General features: G+C 45.6%; 1 protein-coding gene across 6 annotated transcripts in view; it reads left to right on the forward strand.

The window, feature by feature from the left end:
* Positions 1-17,181, forward strand: part of PLPPR1 (phospholipid phosphatase related 1) — a 164,684-nt gene that overhangs the window by 38,671 nt on the left and 108,832 nt on the right. For 2 of the 6 annotated variants that reach the window (XR_014520499.1, XM_083481559.1), the window contains exon 1: positions 14,121-14,769. The exons of 3 other annotated variants lie outside the window; for them this stretch is intronic. The gene's annotated coding sequence lies outside the window, so the exon portion shown is untranslated. Of the gene's footprint in view, positions 1-14,120; positions 14,770-15,188; positions 15,296-17,181 lie in introns of those variants that run through there. One more of the 6 variants, XM_083481561.1, reaches the window with a different exon arrangement.

Raw genomic sequence — 17,181 nt, forward strand, 5'->3', positions numbered from 1 at the left:
GGGTGGGAACAGTTTCATTTCTGAAAGACTGCAAGAGACTGAAAAAAGAAAAAAAAGTTCAACAGGGCCAGCCCTGTTATGAGGCAAAATGAGACAGCTGCCTTAGGCAGCAGATACTGGACGGCAGGTAATGATACCAAGATATTGAAGCATGCCCATAGCTAGCCCGGTGCCTTCAGATGCAGTGGACGCTGTCCCATTGCCAGTGCTGAAGTGAGATTCAGCTGCCAGACAGGTTCACTATTTTGATTTTTGTTTACAAAAAAACAGAGAGGTGCCATCTTCTCCTTTTCCTAACACAGCAAAATACCTTTGGTGGGTCCTAAAGCTCCATTTTCCATTCCCTTATTTCTTAATTTAACAGAAGAAATATGGGTTCTTCGCTTGTTCCAATTGTATTTCCCATTCTATTTTGCTTGATATTGTGGTTTTATTATGATACTGTGGTTTTAATTGTTATAAACTTGTGGGTGAAAACCAGGGTGGAAGTGTATACAGTACCTTAAATGGGGCAGGGTCTTGGATGCTGAAGATTGAGGACCCCTCCAAATTGGTGGGTAGTTGCTGTTTTTTAAAACAGCTGTATTTTGCAACATGACATTGACAATAATAATAGCACATTAAAGGTGGATTTATACTGGGTCATCCACACGTCATTCCACTTTTGCTGTGATGCTTCCTCAGGGATATCTCATTATTTCCATCTGGAGGGCCACTCTTACACTACAGTGCAACAAAAGCCAAACAACACACAGAGGGAACGTTTGTGGTATTAAAAGTGACAGGATTTCAACAGGAACATGTGCTGGTTGGAAATGTCCACTCTAAAGCTTTGGCTGGTGTGAACAGTATTCATAGTGGGATCATGTATAACTGCCCCAGTACTGCCATGAGCACAAATAATCATGAATGCACAACAAAAATGACACCTGGAGGGGTCTGACTCTTGGAACCAAACTACTAGAAATAGGGACCTCATTTGAAACATGGTGTTTTGCAGGCCACTGTTCTGTTTTTGTGTTGGTGTTATTTTATCTTCTGTTTAGTTTTGGCTGTTTAATTAGGTTAGTTTTTCCATCATTTTTTACACAATGATATCTGGATTTTAAAAAACTGGCATTTATTAATATTACAACTCTGATGGTTTCTAATATGTTTTCGAATGGTTATACTTTCTGTTCATTTGATATCTTGTAAGTCACAAGTTTGTGTGAAAGTGCCCTACAAACAGACAGATGAAAGATGATGAAGAAGCACCAAATAAATTCTCATATAAACAAATAAATGAATAAAACAGATTAGCAAAAGAGAAGATAACCAAACAAACAGCCTCCTGCAAAAAGGCTGCCTCAGCTTCCTCCATCTCTGGGCTGTTTGAATTTGAGCTAATCTGTCCCAGACAATAGCACGATCTGAAAGCCTTGCAAAGACTTCATTCTCTTGCCAGGAGAGAGAGGGCCCCCAGCCACAATGTCCCTGGCTAGTGGCTTTGCTGAAGCCTGTTCACGAAAAAGTTTCCAGCGTTCTTTGTAGGAGGCCCTGGCAGGTTTAAAGCTGGTTTGTGTAGCCAAACCCTTAAAAGCACACGAGAGCCTTTTTAGTCAAATACTTTGGTATATGTATCTGTAGCATGCGCCTTCTGACTGTTGTCACAGAGAGATGTGCCCCGTTGTGCCGGCTTGGTGTCAAGTTGAGCTGCTCTTTTCGTGAGAGCCTTTGCAGAAGTCAGCACAGAATTTAGCAACGCCTGTCAAGGGAAGTCTCTTCCCTCCGTATAATCCTTTTCCTTTCAAGGGTATATTACTCAGACACTTGCACGTCCAGAAAATGCTGAACAGTCAAGAATATAGGTTGATCTGATGAAAACCAGCTAGAGGAGATAGCAATTGAAATCCCATTACTACTTTACTGCTCTTCTGCACAGAAGCCTCATCTTAGCCCCTGGCCTATGATTGGCACTGGTTTCAGGTTTATTCTCCTGTGCTACATTTATGCAACTCGGCTCCCTATATTTTGTCTCACCCTTCCTTGGGTAAGTGCTACAGTGCTTCATCCACTAGTGGTTGGCAGGGTGGGGTGGGTCAGGAGAGGGCTGCGCTGCTAACCTTGCTTCTCTATGCTGAGGTCGCTGCTGGTTACCAAAAGGGAGAGGGGTGAGGTGTCAGGGAGGCTGGAGTGGTGGAGGCGCAGTGGTGGAGCCAATCCAATGCTCCCAGTGCAACACTTGCTCTGTGCTTGCTCCCTACTGCCTCTCTCTCTTGATAATAACAGGATGACTCAGAAATACAGAAGCAAACAAATAAATATAGTAGATAGGGGGTATTAAGTTTTGCTCAGAGTAGGCCCAGTGAAATTAATGGATGTGGCTAATTTAATTTCCGTGAGTCTACTCTGAGTAAAAATTAGTTGACTACTACCAATATTCTTCCCATGGGTAGCACAATAATTCTGACATGCGTAGGAATCCTGCCAGTGTCATCTGCACAGGAATCCAATCATGTGAGAGCTGACTCTTAAGCATGCAGTTTAGCACATTAAATGCTAATAAAGCATCAATATTAGAACAGGCAGGCAAATGAAAAAAACCCACATTCCAGAACTGTTACGGGGCCCCAGAATCTGCATGTTTTGCAAAGCCCCAGCACATCCCGGCAACCGAGCAGACAGAATAATAGAAGCTGTGAGATAGGCAGCGAGCGCAAACATACATCAAGGGGATGACATGTGCACACAAGCAGACAGACCCATAACTCCATTATATGAATGTCACAGCTCACTGAGTGTCAGTTCCAAAAAGCATTTGGGCATCAGCCATGGCCAGCTGCCTTTTTCCATGTCCTTTCAGAAATGTGGACCAAATGACCCTCCTTCCAGCATTGGGTCCTGGTATTGACCTTGTGTCTTGGTCCGACAGGTCCTTTGTGCACTTCCCCCCTGTAAACAAAAGTAAATGTTGGCCTCCCCTTGCCCTCTATTTACTTCTTCGACTCTGCCTTCTTCTTTTGTGCATTTTTGCACGCTCACAAGCAGGTGACTTTTACTCCCAGGTGTATAGTTATGCATCTGCTCTAACATGTCTTCTGACAGCTGGTCTTTTCCATCTGAGTGGCAGCCCAGAGGAAGTGCTGGGGAGGTGGGGGCACGTTGAACAGACAGAGAGCTTTTTATCATATTCCTGTTCAATCCCCGACATTGGCTTGACTTCCTGTGATGCATTGCTCAAGCCTACCTCTAACGAGACACTGTGCCAATGAATGATGTCCGAATAGAGGCTGTTCCATGCATCCCTTTGAAAAATGTGGCAACCTGGGTGGCTTTTCCACATCAGACACGGGGAGGTGGGCTGCTTGCTGGACTGTTCAGATGGTGGAACATAAGGCTGTCATAAGGCTGTCTCCATCTGCATCAGCGGTACATCACCCAATCTGCCACTGATGCATGGAAAGATGAGACAGACAGACAGAGTGAAAGGACCATGAGTCTCCATGTATGTTCAACTGGAAAGAGAACAAGGAACTAATCCCTGTCTGGCCACTGACTGACTCCATTTGAGAAGTCCACCCATCATCCTTTCCATTTGTGCAGACCCTGCTTTCCAACCTAATTCACAGTCTACTGGTGTGAACAGTAATGGCGGCCTTCTGTAAACAACCACAAACAATATCCACATACAGGCCCAACAGGGACTAGAATTATTTTCCACCCTTGCTGATAAGGGATCAGGCTGATAAGGCAACACATTCAGGTGTTGGTGGATTCAGAAAAAAAATCTTAAGACCAGTTTGTTGCCACTAAGTAGAGCTGCTGGGGGATTTAAATAATGCAAGATGTGTTGTTGAAATGAGAGGGGGTCCATTCTCTTGTCATTCTGGGGAAAGCACTCTAAGAACACACCTGAGGGCTGAAAAGTCCAATGATTTTGTAGGAATAGGCCCCAGAAATGGGAAAATCCCAAGGGCTTCCAGTTTGTCACCATTTGCTGCCACAGCGCTTAATCTAGCAATCGGGAAAGTGGAAAGATTGACATGCTTGTCAACATACAGAAAGGCATTTCTCCTAAAAACCAGTCTCCAGAGATTGTTCTCTACATAGGTATTGCTGGTGATGAATTATGGGTAATGTCTCCCCAAGATTGTGGAAAGCAAGAAGGAGTTACTCTCAGGAGTAAATATGTAGGACTTCTGCAACCCTTAGCTCTGGTGGACACGTTATTGACAGACAAGGTAATTCATAGTATGCGCTATTGATTTTTATTTTTTAATAGATATACCTCCACTGATTTTGTAGAGTTACTTTTAATTTGTAAACATTTGCTCTCTGGCAAAACAAAAAAACAAACCCTGTAAAAGTCATGTACAAAATGGCAAATGAAAACACACACAAAAACAATCAATTTGCAACAAGTTTAAAATCAATAATAATAAAAAACTGATGTGAATCCTATAAGGTATGCATCTAAAGTATTTATATTAGTTTCCTGTTGATAATATTGACAAGTTGTACAAAACTCAAATTTGCTGTAATTAGATAATTAACTTTTATTCCATTCCTGATACCCTCAGGAGAGAGAATTTCAGCGACTTTAATCATTCTGCTGCTCTTGCTCTTAGCTGGTAGAAATAAGAAAGATCTATTCATTGCTAACAAATATCGATTAACACACTCGAATAATTTCACGGATTATCCCTCCCTCCCCTCCCAAAATGCCAGAGAACACTGCATCTATAAGGATAACGACTTGAGCATACAGGAAAAACAGTGTGAGAATTTAGGGGGAGGTTTACATAATGCAGTTGTTGCTAACCGTTCCCCTCCTGCAAAGAACACTTGAAAACTGCTGTGGGTCTCAGCAGAACTACTTAATAAAAAATTTGCTTCATCTACAGATCAAGGCGCATGGATGACTCATATTTTGTAAACCATAGTGTTGCCTTTCTTGTGCAATGTTGCCTTCGTGAAGTGAAGTCTTGGGCATTGCATTTGTCAGCTTTAGCCTCAGGTCAGGTTCAGCAAAGTTACTTTTAAAGTAATTACAGCAAAGTAATTTTTTAAAAAGAAAAATTCTGTTATGAAAACATTGGGCTCTAGACCAGAGACTTTTTTTTAACTTGTTAGATAATCTGGCTCTGCTCAAAAACAAGTCTCCCTCTTGTGAATCCTATGCTTTGAGATCCCCAAAGTGGCCCCAGATTCTCATCCATTGTTGTATGCGTTCTTGTCTGTGACCTAGTCTTTGATGCAATGGATGCTGGTATTTGAAGAGGAATGAAACTGGACATTTCCTAACAGTATCACTAGAACAAAATAGCAGCTCTTCAGAGGTTCCTATCTTTCTCAAGGCCAGTGTACCAACATTTATCCAATGAAAATAGGGACGTCCTACCATACCCTCCAACATTTCTCTGATGAAACTAGGGACGTCCTAAGGAATAGGAGGACATTCCAGGATCAAATCAGAAACCGGGATGGCTTCTGTAAATCCGGGGCTGTGCCTGGAAAAGAGGGACACTTGGAGGGGGGGCTGCCTTCATACCCCTCCTGGTATCTACCTGGGTGCCCCCCCCCATTTGAGTATTAGAGCCAGGGCCGGATTTAGGTTTGATGAAGCCCTAAGCTACTGAAGGTAACGGGGCCCTTTATATGTCCAGCTGTCCTTTGTCAACAACAAATTGTCGCTGTTTTTTGTGCTGAATTGTGTTGCTTATATGGTAATTTATGGACCTAATAGGTATCTAAAGCCATTTGCACATAATAAAATATGTATTTTATCAAAATAATTGTTGAACTGAAATACAATTAGGAATCTATTAATAGTGAAAAAATTTGGGGGGCTCCAAGAGAGTGGGGCCCTAAGCTATAGCTTGTTTAGCTTATACATAAATCCGACACTGATTAGAGCTCATTCACACTTTTCCCTGCCCCACAGCTTTCCCCTGGGGTAAACCCAGTGGAGCAAATGGCAATTCAGATCTTCTCCAGACTGATGTTTGCTCTGATTTAGAAGAAGAAGAGTTTGGATTTGATATCCCACTTTATCACTACCCGAAGGAGTCTCAAAGCGGCTAACATTCTCCTTTCCCTTCCTCCCCCACAACAAACACTCTGTGAGGTGAGTGGGGCTGAGAGACTTCAAAGAAGTGTGACTGGCCCTAGGTCACCCAGCAGCTGTATGTGGAGGAACGAGGACGCAAACCCAGTTCACCAGATTACAAGCCCACTGCTCTTAACCACTACATCACACTGGCTCTCCACTAAAGAGCGGGTTTTCCCTGGGAAAAGGGTGCGACAAGTGAAAACCACTTGGACCTATGCTTTCTAGGCTCAGGACAAGCAAAAGTGTGGATGAAGCCTTGGTTTTGCTGCAATTACGTGGGGAAACAGTAGAAAGAGATACACTTAAAACCAATTTCCATGACCGCTGCAAACAACCAAACAATAACTGCTCCTGTAAGTCACGTCATAAAGCTTTGAATCACGGTCCAGCAGGGAACTGTTTCAAGAGAGTATACTGCACATCAGAGAGCATATTTATGTGATTGGCCATTACAGCTTGTAAAGCATAAATCATCAAGGCCTTTGCTAATTATTAATCCTCCATCGTTTTGGTACTTGAAGAAACATGAGTCTAAAATACACACACGTACACACAAACGGCAATTAATCCAGTGTGCTGCTCGTTGTAACATGCTGTGATCTCCAGAAACACATACCTTCCAACATTTCTCTGATGAAAATAGGGATGTCCTATTCAATCATAATAATAATTTTCCTATACATACCCCGCCCATCTGATTGGGTTGCCCCAGCCACTCTGGGCAGCTTGGCTTTCAACACATATTAAAACATAATAGATAAAAACAGCAGGATAGCGTGCACCCCGGAAATGATCTCTTTCAGCTTCTGCCTTCTGGAAGAAGGTACAGGGTTATAAAGACTAGGATTAGCCACCTGAGAAACAGTTCCTATCCAAATGCGATTTTGGTTTTAAATGCAGCGTAAGGTAGTCTTTATGTGAGTATATTGTATTCAATTATGGGGTATCAGAGATTTAGGGGCTAACCAGGCTGGGAGAGCTGGGATAGCAGGCTTGTGGGTTTTTGAATGTCTAATGTAGATTTTTTCAATTTTGTTGTTCTGTATGGGACAATGACAATAAAAATTACTGTATTGTATAACAAAACATTATACATTAAAAAACTTCCCTGTACAAGGCTGCCTTCAGATGTCTTCTAAAGGTTGTAGAGTTACTTATCTCGACTCGGAGGTTGCATAACTCCATACCCTCCAACGTTTCTCTAATGAAAATAGGGACATCCTAAGGAATGAGGGACATGGGTGGCGCTGTGGGTTAAACCACAGAGCCTAAGACTTGCCAATCAGGTTGGCGGTTCGAATCCCCGTGACGGGGTGAGCTCCCGTTTCACAGTCCCAGCTCCTGCCAACCTAGCAGTTCGAAAGCACGTCAAAGTGCAAGTAGATAAATAGGTACTGCTCCGGCGGGAAGGTAAATGGCGTTTCCGTGCGCTGCTCTGGTTCTCCAGCTTAGTCTCGCTGGCCACATGACCCAGAAGCTGTATGCTGGCTCCCTCGGCCAATATAGCGAGATGAGCGCCACAACCCCAGAATCAGCCACGACTGGACCTAATGGTCAGGGGTCCCTTTACCTTTAAGGAAAAGCAGGACAGTCTGGGACCAAATCAGAAACTGGAACAGCTTCTGTATGTAAATCTGGGAGTGTCCCTAGAAAATAGGGACACTTGGAGGTCTGAAGAATCGCAATCTGGCAGGCAGATTTTTTTTTTAATGTGTGTGTGTTAGAGAAAGGTTAACAGGAGCCTCCTTTGCAAAATATTACCACCCGCAAAGGGTAACCATTCTGAGAGTTAATCCTATGTTTAAAGAAGGAGCATTTCATATTTACTTACTGGGTTCCTTAGAACACAAAGACTAGCTTGTCTAGAGAGGCTCCCCTTCTACCCTGCTTGTGTTTGTGATGTGGAACCCCTTTCAGTTATGTCTCTTTCTATTTCTGCTTCTCTTTCTGTCTCCGTTTTCCCTTCTCCACGTTTTCCCCTCCCCCAGTTTAAAAAATATTCTTCCTAGTAAAACTTTTTCTGGGGCTGGCTGGCCTACTTTAGGCTAAAAATAGCCCTTGCCGCTTCTGTTTCTTCATGCGAACGACACAAGGCCACCCACACTTCAAGAAGAAAAGTCTGCTCCCTCGCTGGGTTTCCTTGAAACGGCGAGCAAGCAGTCTCATCAAGACCTTTGGGACCGAGACATGAGATCCATCTTCCTTATTCTTCCATTTTGCTTCTGCTGCTTGAGATTTTTAATTTTTTTTAAATCCCCTTTAGAAAACAAAGAAGGTGGCTAATACGGTAAATAGAGGAGCGAGGTGTATAAGGAAACCAAAAATAGCAACCACATGGACTCAAACGTGGCAGGGGGAAGGGAGAGGGGATTTCAAAAAATACTGTCATAAGAACATCAGAAGGGTCTTGCCGGGTCAGATCAAAGGCCAAAAATCTGTTCTTACATTAGCCTGCGGGAATCCTGCAAGCATATCCTCCAAGTGCCCCGATTTTCCAGGGACAGTCCCGGAATTACAAAAGCCATCTCGGCTTCTGATTTGATCCCAGAATGTCCCTATTTCCCCGGCAGTGCTACCTGCTGAGCTCAGGGAGAAGGATGAGCCGACGCTTGACCCAGGCGGTGAGGGAGCATCTCATTGCCTCTTAATGGCTGCCACTGCCAAGCTTCTCCCATGGGCAGTTTGTAGCAGCTGCTGGAGAGCAGAACGAGAGGCCACCACAGACGAGGCACCGTGGCACGTGGCACACACAGGCTCATGAGGAGCAGGGCCACCCTGGGCAGGAAGAAAGGAGGAATAGAGTGGAGAGCAAGAAGTCTTTTTTTAAATAAAAAAATGCTTTGTGTGTCCCTGTGTAATCTTGCCCCATTCTAATATTTGTTTGTTTGTTTGTTTGTTTGTTTGTTTTTCTTTTTATAAATCTGCCAAAGAATAAAATAAAATAGGGATTAAAGGGTTTTCGAAGGAAAATGGTGGTGTAGTGGTACAAACCTTCAAAGCGTCCCTATTTTTCACGGACGGTCCAGGATTTACAGAAGCTGTCCTGCTTTTCCTTAGGATGTTTGGGCGGGGGGTATGGAGTTATCTGTCCCCTCAAGCCATCTCAAGGCAGTCCTGTATAGGGAATTTTTTAAAATTATAGTTTTATTATGTTTTTATATATGCTGGAAGCCGCCCAGAGTGGCTAGGGCAACCCAATCAGATGGGCAGGGTATAAATAGTAAAATTATTATTATTACATAGGATGTCTCTGTTTTTGTCAGAGAAAGTAAGGTATGGTGGCACTCGTCCTTCTGATAGGAAATGTTTTGCGGTGGCGGAGGAATGACAAAAGGCCGTTTCTAGAACTGAGGTACTCCAACCAAGGAGTAGAAGAAGAGTGAATAGTATTGCAGACAAAGAATGTCCTCTGCCCTCATAAGAGCCTTCCATTTGTTTGTTTCTCAGGTGTCTTGAATGGATATGGATGGAGAGCTCGGCTTGGGCAAGAGCATTCAGTGTCTGATATTGACAATGAAGCCTTTTTGCAAGCAATTCACTTGTTAACAAATAGTGAGCTTGTGTGTGGGTTGTAGGCAGATTTGAGTCTGGCAAGAAGATAACAGACGCAAAGTGGTAATGCTCTAACCTGTAAATTATTTGTGAGAGAAATGGTAAGTGTAGGGCCAGATCCTGACCCTTTTGGATCAGTGCAAGCTCCTTAACGACAAATCAAGCAAAAAAAGGGGGTGGGGGTGTTGAAAGAAGAAAGGAACTCTTCACACGTTCAAACAAATGCATGTATAAAACAGAAACATTATAGCAAAGGCAACTGGGGAGTTGTTAATACTGAGGCCCTGTTTGTACTATACATTTAATGCAGGGATGCCCAAACTTGCTGAGCTTTTTTAAAGATTTAACCCCGAGACATATAGTGCCACAGGAGCTGGATTAAATCAATTAGGCCCCCAAAACAGACTTTGGACATGCCTGATTTAATGCGTTATCACACCACTTGAAAGAGTCATGGCTTCCTCCAAAGGATCCTGGGTACTGTAGTTTATAAAGGGTGCTGAGAGCTGTTAGGACACCCCTGTTCCCCTGACAGAACTGCAGTTCTCAGAATTCCCTGGGAAGAGGGCTTGACTATTAAACCACTCTTGAATATTTTAATTCCATAAGGCAACAGTTGTTTCTTAACATCTCTCAGCACACAAAACAAACTACAGTTCCCAGGATCCTTTGGGGTGACTAAAGCCATGGCTCCTTTAGATGTACAGTGGTACCTTGGGTTAAGTACTTAATTCATTCCGGAGGTCTGTTCTTAACCTGAAACTGTTCTTAACCTGAGGTACCACTTTAGCTAATGGGGCTTCCCACTGCCGCCACGCTGCCGGAGCACGATTTCTGTTCTCATACTGAAGCAAAGTTCTTAACCCGAGGTACTATTTCTGGGTTAGCGGAGTCTGTAACCTGAAGCGTCTGTAACCTGAAGTGTTATGTAACCCGAGGTACCACTGTATAGTGCAGTCAGACCATCAGTTCATCCAGCTCAGTGTTATGTGTAAGTGTCAGCAGTTCCCCCATGTTTCAGACAGGTTCCCCCCCCCATCCCTTACTGGAATTGCTGGGGATTAAACCTGGGACCCCTTTTGCATGCAAAGCATGTCAGGGACTGGCTGGATAACCTGTTTTCCTTGCCAGCTCTCTGACACACGGGTTCTACCGATGAGCTAAAACCCGTCTCTGATATACTGCACCAAAGACCAGACTTGAATTAATATCAACAGAGATACGGCTGTTATTTATGTAACGCATTTACATTCCAAATGCTTCACATACTCAGGAGCTTGCAGAGTTTGTGACCACCAAGCTGAACTCAACCCATCAGCATGTCTGGCAAGCCACCAGAGGCTTGATAAATTTCCTAGTTTTGCTGCCTGAACTCGAATCGAGTGTCTGAATGCGCTCCATATAAGGCCTGGCTTGGAGCGCACAATCAAGCCAGATGGTTCTAAGAGGGTGATGCAGCTCAGACTTTTTGCACACATCTGCTTAACCTTTGCCCTGTGGTACTCAGTGCTTGACAAAAGATAATGGGGCACCCAAGGCGTACCTTGGATCCTGAACACCTGGTTACTCGGACGTTTTGGCTCCTGAACGCCGCAAACCCAGAAGTGACTGTTCTAGTTTGCGAATGTTCTTTTGGAACCCGAACATCCGACGGGGCTTCCGCATCTTCCGATTGGCTGCAGGATCTTCCTGCAGCCAATCAGAAGCTGCGCTTTGGTTTCCGAACATTTTGGAAATCGAACGGACTTCGGGAATGGATTCTGTCTGACTTCAAAGGTACGACTGTAGCATATAATATGTCCCATTCATATCTACTGATCTAACGAAGGCCATCTTCTGTTTCATTTGCTCTGGGACAGGGGTCACCAACCTTTTGAGGCCAAGGGGCAAATCTGGAATTTTGAGGAAGTGACGTGGATACCAGCGACAAATTGGCTGCCCTGTGGTTGTGGCATAAAAAACCAAAACTAATCAAGGAATTGTCCCTTGCTGTTCTGGCCAGCCACTGCTCAAGGAGACTTGCTGTAGAAATGGGATAGACATCTCAGATCCACCCAGAGTTGCGTGTTCAGTATTGTGAGACCAGTTTCACGGAACTCCCTTCTAGCTGAGGTCCAACAGCTCTGCCCCCTCTGCTCTACCCACCGAACCACCAGCACCTGCTGAATCCCCGTTTTTTATTATTATTCCAGCAGCATTTAAACTGGATTCTGTTTTGATAGTTTTAACTGATTTTTGCATTGAGCTCCTTGTGCACGGCTTAAAGGCCATTATAATTTAGCGTTACATAAAATTGTTGACATAAAATAAACAAATGGCACTAATGCATCAAATACCCCACTACCAAAGACAACAAATTCAGATGAAAATGAAAGAGTAGCAAGCAGTGCACATAATAAGCAGCAATTGTAGCTGTGCAGTGTTCCTGTGTGGAATTATTAAAAGATTAGGTGCAGCATACAGGCAGTGAAATACAGAGCGCACGTGAATTATAATTATTAGGGCTGGTTTACATATATATCACTTAGCTGTCTTGTTGTGGTGACTTGCATGCTGGTGTGAACCATGAAATACCCTACACCACAGAGAGGACATTCACAGCATCTCCCAGCACCTTGAATAGAATGGTTTACATCCACCAAGTGATTCCTCTGCACTGATGTAATCAGGTGATGTGCTTGCATGTCTGAACCAGCTCTTAAAAAGAGGATTTTTTAATTATTTATTATTATTTACTAATTGAATAAGGCACATCCAGTAACCCTACAGGCCCTGATATTGCCCTATGAGGGAATAATTTTTCACAGGCACCAGGTTTTGAATGTAAAGGCCAGCAACGCTGGCGACGCTCACACCCATAGGAACCAGAGTGCATAACTGGAGAGCTAGATGAGCAGATTTCCCCCATTCTGTTCCGCTATTGTTTGCAGTGCCCCACCTCCTGCTCTGCCTGCCTGCCAATTTCACTCGGAGAAAGTGAAGATCGGTTTTGGAGTGGGCATATGTGCCATTTGAGGCAGCATCCCTTTCCCCAGTTTAGGGCACGGGAGCCTCGAACTGCTGTTTTAGCAGTGATGCAACTCTGTCCAAGACCTTATATAGGAACTGGAGGCTCTCAGGTGGACCCTGATCCAGGAGGGTGCTTGCATGCATTTCCTCCTCCTCCTGAGTAGGGCAGCTTCATGGGCAGCTAACTGGGCAATTCATATAGACACCCCTGAAGATCATGCCTGGTTCACCATCTTCTGCTCCTGTGGCTCTGGGGGCAACAAGTCTTTTATTAGGACTTTTTCTGTATTGGACTGGAGAATGTGTGATCTTTGTCATGTATTTTGCTGTTTCTATGGCTTATAAACCGCCTTGCATCCAGAAAGGCGATGTGCAAAATAAACGTGAAATGAAATGAAAGAAACAGGGTGAAGAGCAAGGCAGGAACCTAGGCATGTGATACAGAGACCTCTGGTACTAAGCATGAGTACAGTGGTACCTTGGGTTACAGATGCTTCAGGTTACAGACTCCACTAACCCAGAAACAGTACCTCGGGTTAAGAACTTTGCTTCAGGATGAGAACAGATATTGTGTGGCGGCAGCGGGAGGCCCCATTAGCTAAAGTGGTACCTCAGGTTAAGAACAGTTTCAGGTTAAGAACGGACCACCAGAACGAATTAAATTCTTTACCCGAGGTACCACTGTATCTGAATCAGATGATTCCTCAGGGTCACCAGCTATGTGTGTGTGTGCGTGTTGCTGTTCCTTCTTGGAGCAAATTAAAAAATGCTTTTGCAACAACTTCAGGCAGGGAGGAACCTCCAGGGAGAAATCCAAATGGAGAAAAATGTGTAAATATCCTTTGCAAGAATTCTACCCAAGCTTGTGCCACTGTTGGTGCTGGGCGGGGGGGGGGGTGGTTAAAGAACCTTTTGTGGAAAAGGTTAAAGCCCCCTTTGTGAAAGCGACTAAAGGGGAAGAGGTTCAAACCTACGCTGTCACAGCTTCATGATGAGAGACTACAAACCGCCTTGCCAGCCACGATAATGTGGCGTTTCCGTGCAGCACAAGGTTAGCGGTCCAAGAAACAAGTGCTCACACAAAGCTCCATAATTCACTCTCCCCACGTGCCTTTCCCTGGAGAAGCCCGAGCTGCGCAATTGCCCAACCTGCTTTCCTCCAAAGCGAATTGATGCATTGTGCGCGCCTCTGGTTTGGCCTTAAAATCGGACCCAGAAGGGAGCAACTGGAAGCAACCTTTCTCCATCGCCACTGAAGGGTTGACTTCCATCCCCTCCCCTTTAAATATATATACATATATGCCTTCTATAAGAAGACATGCTATAGCCGGAACCGGAATCTTACGCTGAGCCGTGCCATGCGCTTAGAAACACCTCTCTCCCTCCTGATCTCTCTTTGAATAAAGCCAAGGCAAGCGGGGATTTCAGTTCCCCGGAAAGGGTCGCGCGCATCCTTACCAAATGGGGGTGGGAAGTCCGGGAAGCAGGTGAGAAGGGGAGAGCGCATCGCTTGGCACAAAAGGAAGCGGGGGAGGGAGAGAGAAAGAAAAGCGCTAGAGGTAACTCCCCAGCGCACAAGGCGATGCTAAGGAGCGAACGAGAGCCAGGCGTGGAGGAACCCAGACGAGACCCCTCAGCCTTGGCGCACGACGCCACGCCCCCTTCCCCTATAGGGCCGCGCCTCCCCTGCTTCCAGGACACAGGAGGTGGGAAGCGCAACGGAGCTGCGACGCACGCCCGAGCGGGCGCTTAGGGTCCCCCGGCTGCGCCTGCGCGATCCCCCTTCTCCTCCCCCCCCTCAGCCGCACCGCCGATCTCCTCCTCCCACCTTCCTCATCAAGCCCCTTTCCTTCCCTCGCTCGCTATTTCTCCTCCTGCGAAACAAATAGAGGATCCAAGACCTGGTGGACGGAATACTAGCGGCGTCCTCAATCCAAAGAACTCGGCTCTCTCTCTCGCGCGCACACACGCGCGTCAAGATAATATATATCCGCACACACCGAGATCATAATGCATTGGATGGAGAGTGTGTCTCCGGGCGGCAGCTTGCGTGGATCTTGCTACTCCTAGCTCGGATAGCGGTGCCACGGGGAGGCGGACGGAGGGAGAACGAGGTGAGGCAGAGGACGGGGGGTTGGATCGTGGGGAGAGGGGGTTTTCTCCGGGAGCCTTGGGGTATCGGCTGCGGAATGAGAGAGAAGGAGGTGGTGGCTTATGGTGGCAGATAGCTAGGAAGGAGGCATGGAAACGTAAGGAGGGCTTTTCAGCGCAGAAGCTGGCTCTATCTCTCTGTGTGTGTGTGTGTTTGGTGGGCATTTTTTTCCTTTTCCAGTCCCACTAGGAAAGTTTCCCCCCCCGAGTTTAGGAACCCAGAAAGGAGGGCGACACAAAGAGCACTTGTTGGTGTCTGCAAAGCATGTATAGGGTATTTTTAAATATATATATATATCAAATTGATTCCCCCTCCCTCTAGAGTAGTAGGAGGGCACCGCGTGGGATTGTGTAGGTGGGCGTGCGCAGCACTCGGGGCGCATGGAGTGCTCGGGAGTGTGGTTGTGGGTCTGTCGGGATGCGGTTCACAATACGTGCGCGCCCCGTGGCTTTGGAGCGAGGGCCGCACATGGTCACATCCCAGCGAAGGTGACTTTCTTTCTCTCTCTCTCTCTCTCTCTCTCTCTCTCTCTCTCTCTCTCTCTACCTGATTGCTTATGGGTCTCGCTCGTGTGATTTCTTTGTTGCGCAGAGTTGGCCTCCCCACATTGAGATGGGAGATGAAATACACCTGCTGCGAAAAGGTTGCTTCAAGATGGAATGAGATTTCAATGAGAAACAGTCGAAAAGTGTGCTTAGAATAGATACATGGGGGGGGGGCGCGGAAGAAATCTGCATACTGTATTAGTAAAGTTTTGGCTTTTGCCGCAGATCTGTTCCAGGAGTTGGATGTGTCTCTATGATGGCGTTCTGCTAAGTCCAGTTGTGGAAATCTGTCCTTGGAAGTGTGTGTGTGTGTGTATCCCCGCTTTCCTTGACATTAGGCTGGTTGGAAGGTTCTCTCACTCACAGCCTGCAAATAGAGATTCGGTTTATGTGTTAAGCTGCTGTGGAGAGGCTCCGCCCTGTGGTATCAGCAGATGAAAAGTGGTCCATGCCGGGTCCTCCCTGTGAAAAGAAAGGTTTGCAGTCCTTGCTCTTTTGGAGGTTCCTCATTAGCTGGGCATGACAGTCAGCCAAAGTGGAGTTCATGGCATCAATGGACATTGGGAAAGGCAGCACTGTGGATTTGTGTCATTTTTTGGTGTTTTCTGGGCTCAATCCAGCTGATTTCCTAAGGATTTTTTTTTAAAAAAAAGAACAGTGCATCCATTACCTTCTGATGAATACCAGCAGGAAAACTGTGTGGTGAAAATTTTTAACTATGTTCCCATGGAGAATTTCATTATTTAAGAAAACAAGCTGTGGTGGCCCAAGTGCCAGGGCATCATTCATATAATGACAGCTGTCTCCAACCATGCTACCTTCAGAGTTGTGTGGCCTCTGCCCTTGAATCTCTTGCAACTCTGGTTATGGTTTCCTAGCTGTAAAAGAACAGACTTGGAGACTGAACTTTGGTTCAGAGCCAGTGTGCTGCAATGGTTAGAGCAGGGGTCAGCAAGGTTTACCTTGCCTGGGCCAGTTCACTCCAGCGAAGATCCCTTCATGGGCCGGATTGCATTTTCGACATCTGCGTCTGCGCAGAGGTGATTTCTGGCGCCACGCAAGCGAGTCCCCGCACTGCGCCGGTTTAGCGCACTGCGCGGGAACTCACCAAGCGGGCGGCTTGGTTCAGGGGCAGCTCGTGGGTCAGTTAAATGACCCCCGTGGGCTGCTTGTGGCCCATGGGCCTTAGGTAGCCGATCCCTGGGTTAGAGTGTTAGGCTAAGACCTGGGAAACCAGGGTTAGAATCCTTACTCAGCCGTGAACCTCACTGGGTGACCTTGCGCCAGTCACTATTCTCAGTCTAACCTAAGTTGTTGTGTGAGTAAATTGTGGAGTGGAGAACCATGAACACCACCTTGAACTGCTTTCAGAAAAAGGTGGTATATATGTAAATGTAATAAATAATAAACCAGGTTAACCCAATGAGGTGCCCTTCAGATGTTGTAGACCAGCTCCCATCAGCGCTAGCCAGCACAACCAGTGGTCACAGACAATGGGAATTGTAGTTTATAGCATCTGGAGGGTGCCATGTAGGCAAATATTTTGCTTTGGAAGTCGCTGCTGAATACTGCCTGAATTCAAGATCTGTACTCACATACTCTAATAGCAAACTTGGGTGTGTCACAGAATTTGACAGAAAGCCGATCCTGTCTGTCTTGGGCACATCTCATATAAGTGTTTGCAGACACAAGTTTGACCTCTCTGACTGTTCACACATTTGAAGTTAAACACCTTAGGAAGTACAGTCATACCTTGGTTGACAAACGCCTTGCGACTTTAACATTTTGGCTCCCAAACGCCACAAACCTGGAAGTGAGTGGTCTGGTTT

This window comes from Podarcis liolepis, assembly GCF_965112155.1.
Source record: "Podarcis liolepis genome assembly, chromosome: 17".
NCBI classification, from domain to species: Eukaryota; Metazoa; Chordata; class Lepidosauria; order Squamata; family Lacertidae; genus Podarcis; species Podarcis liolepis.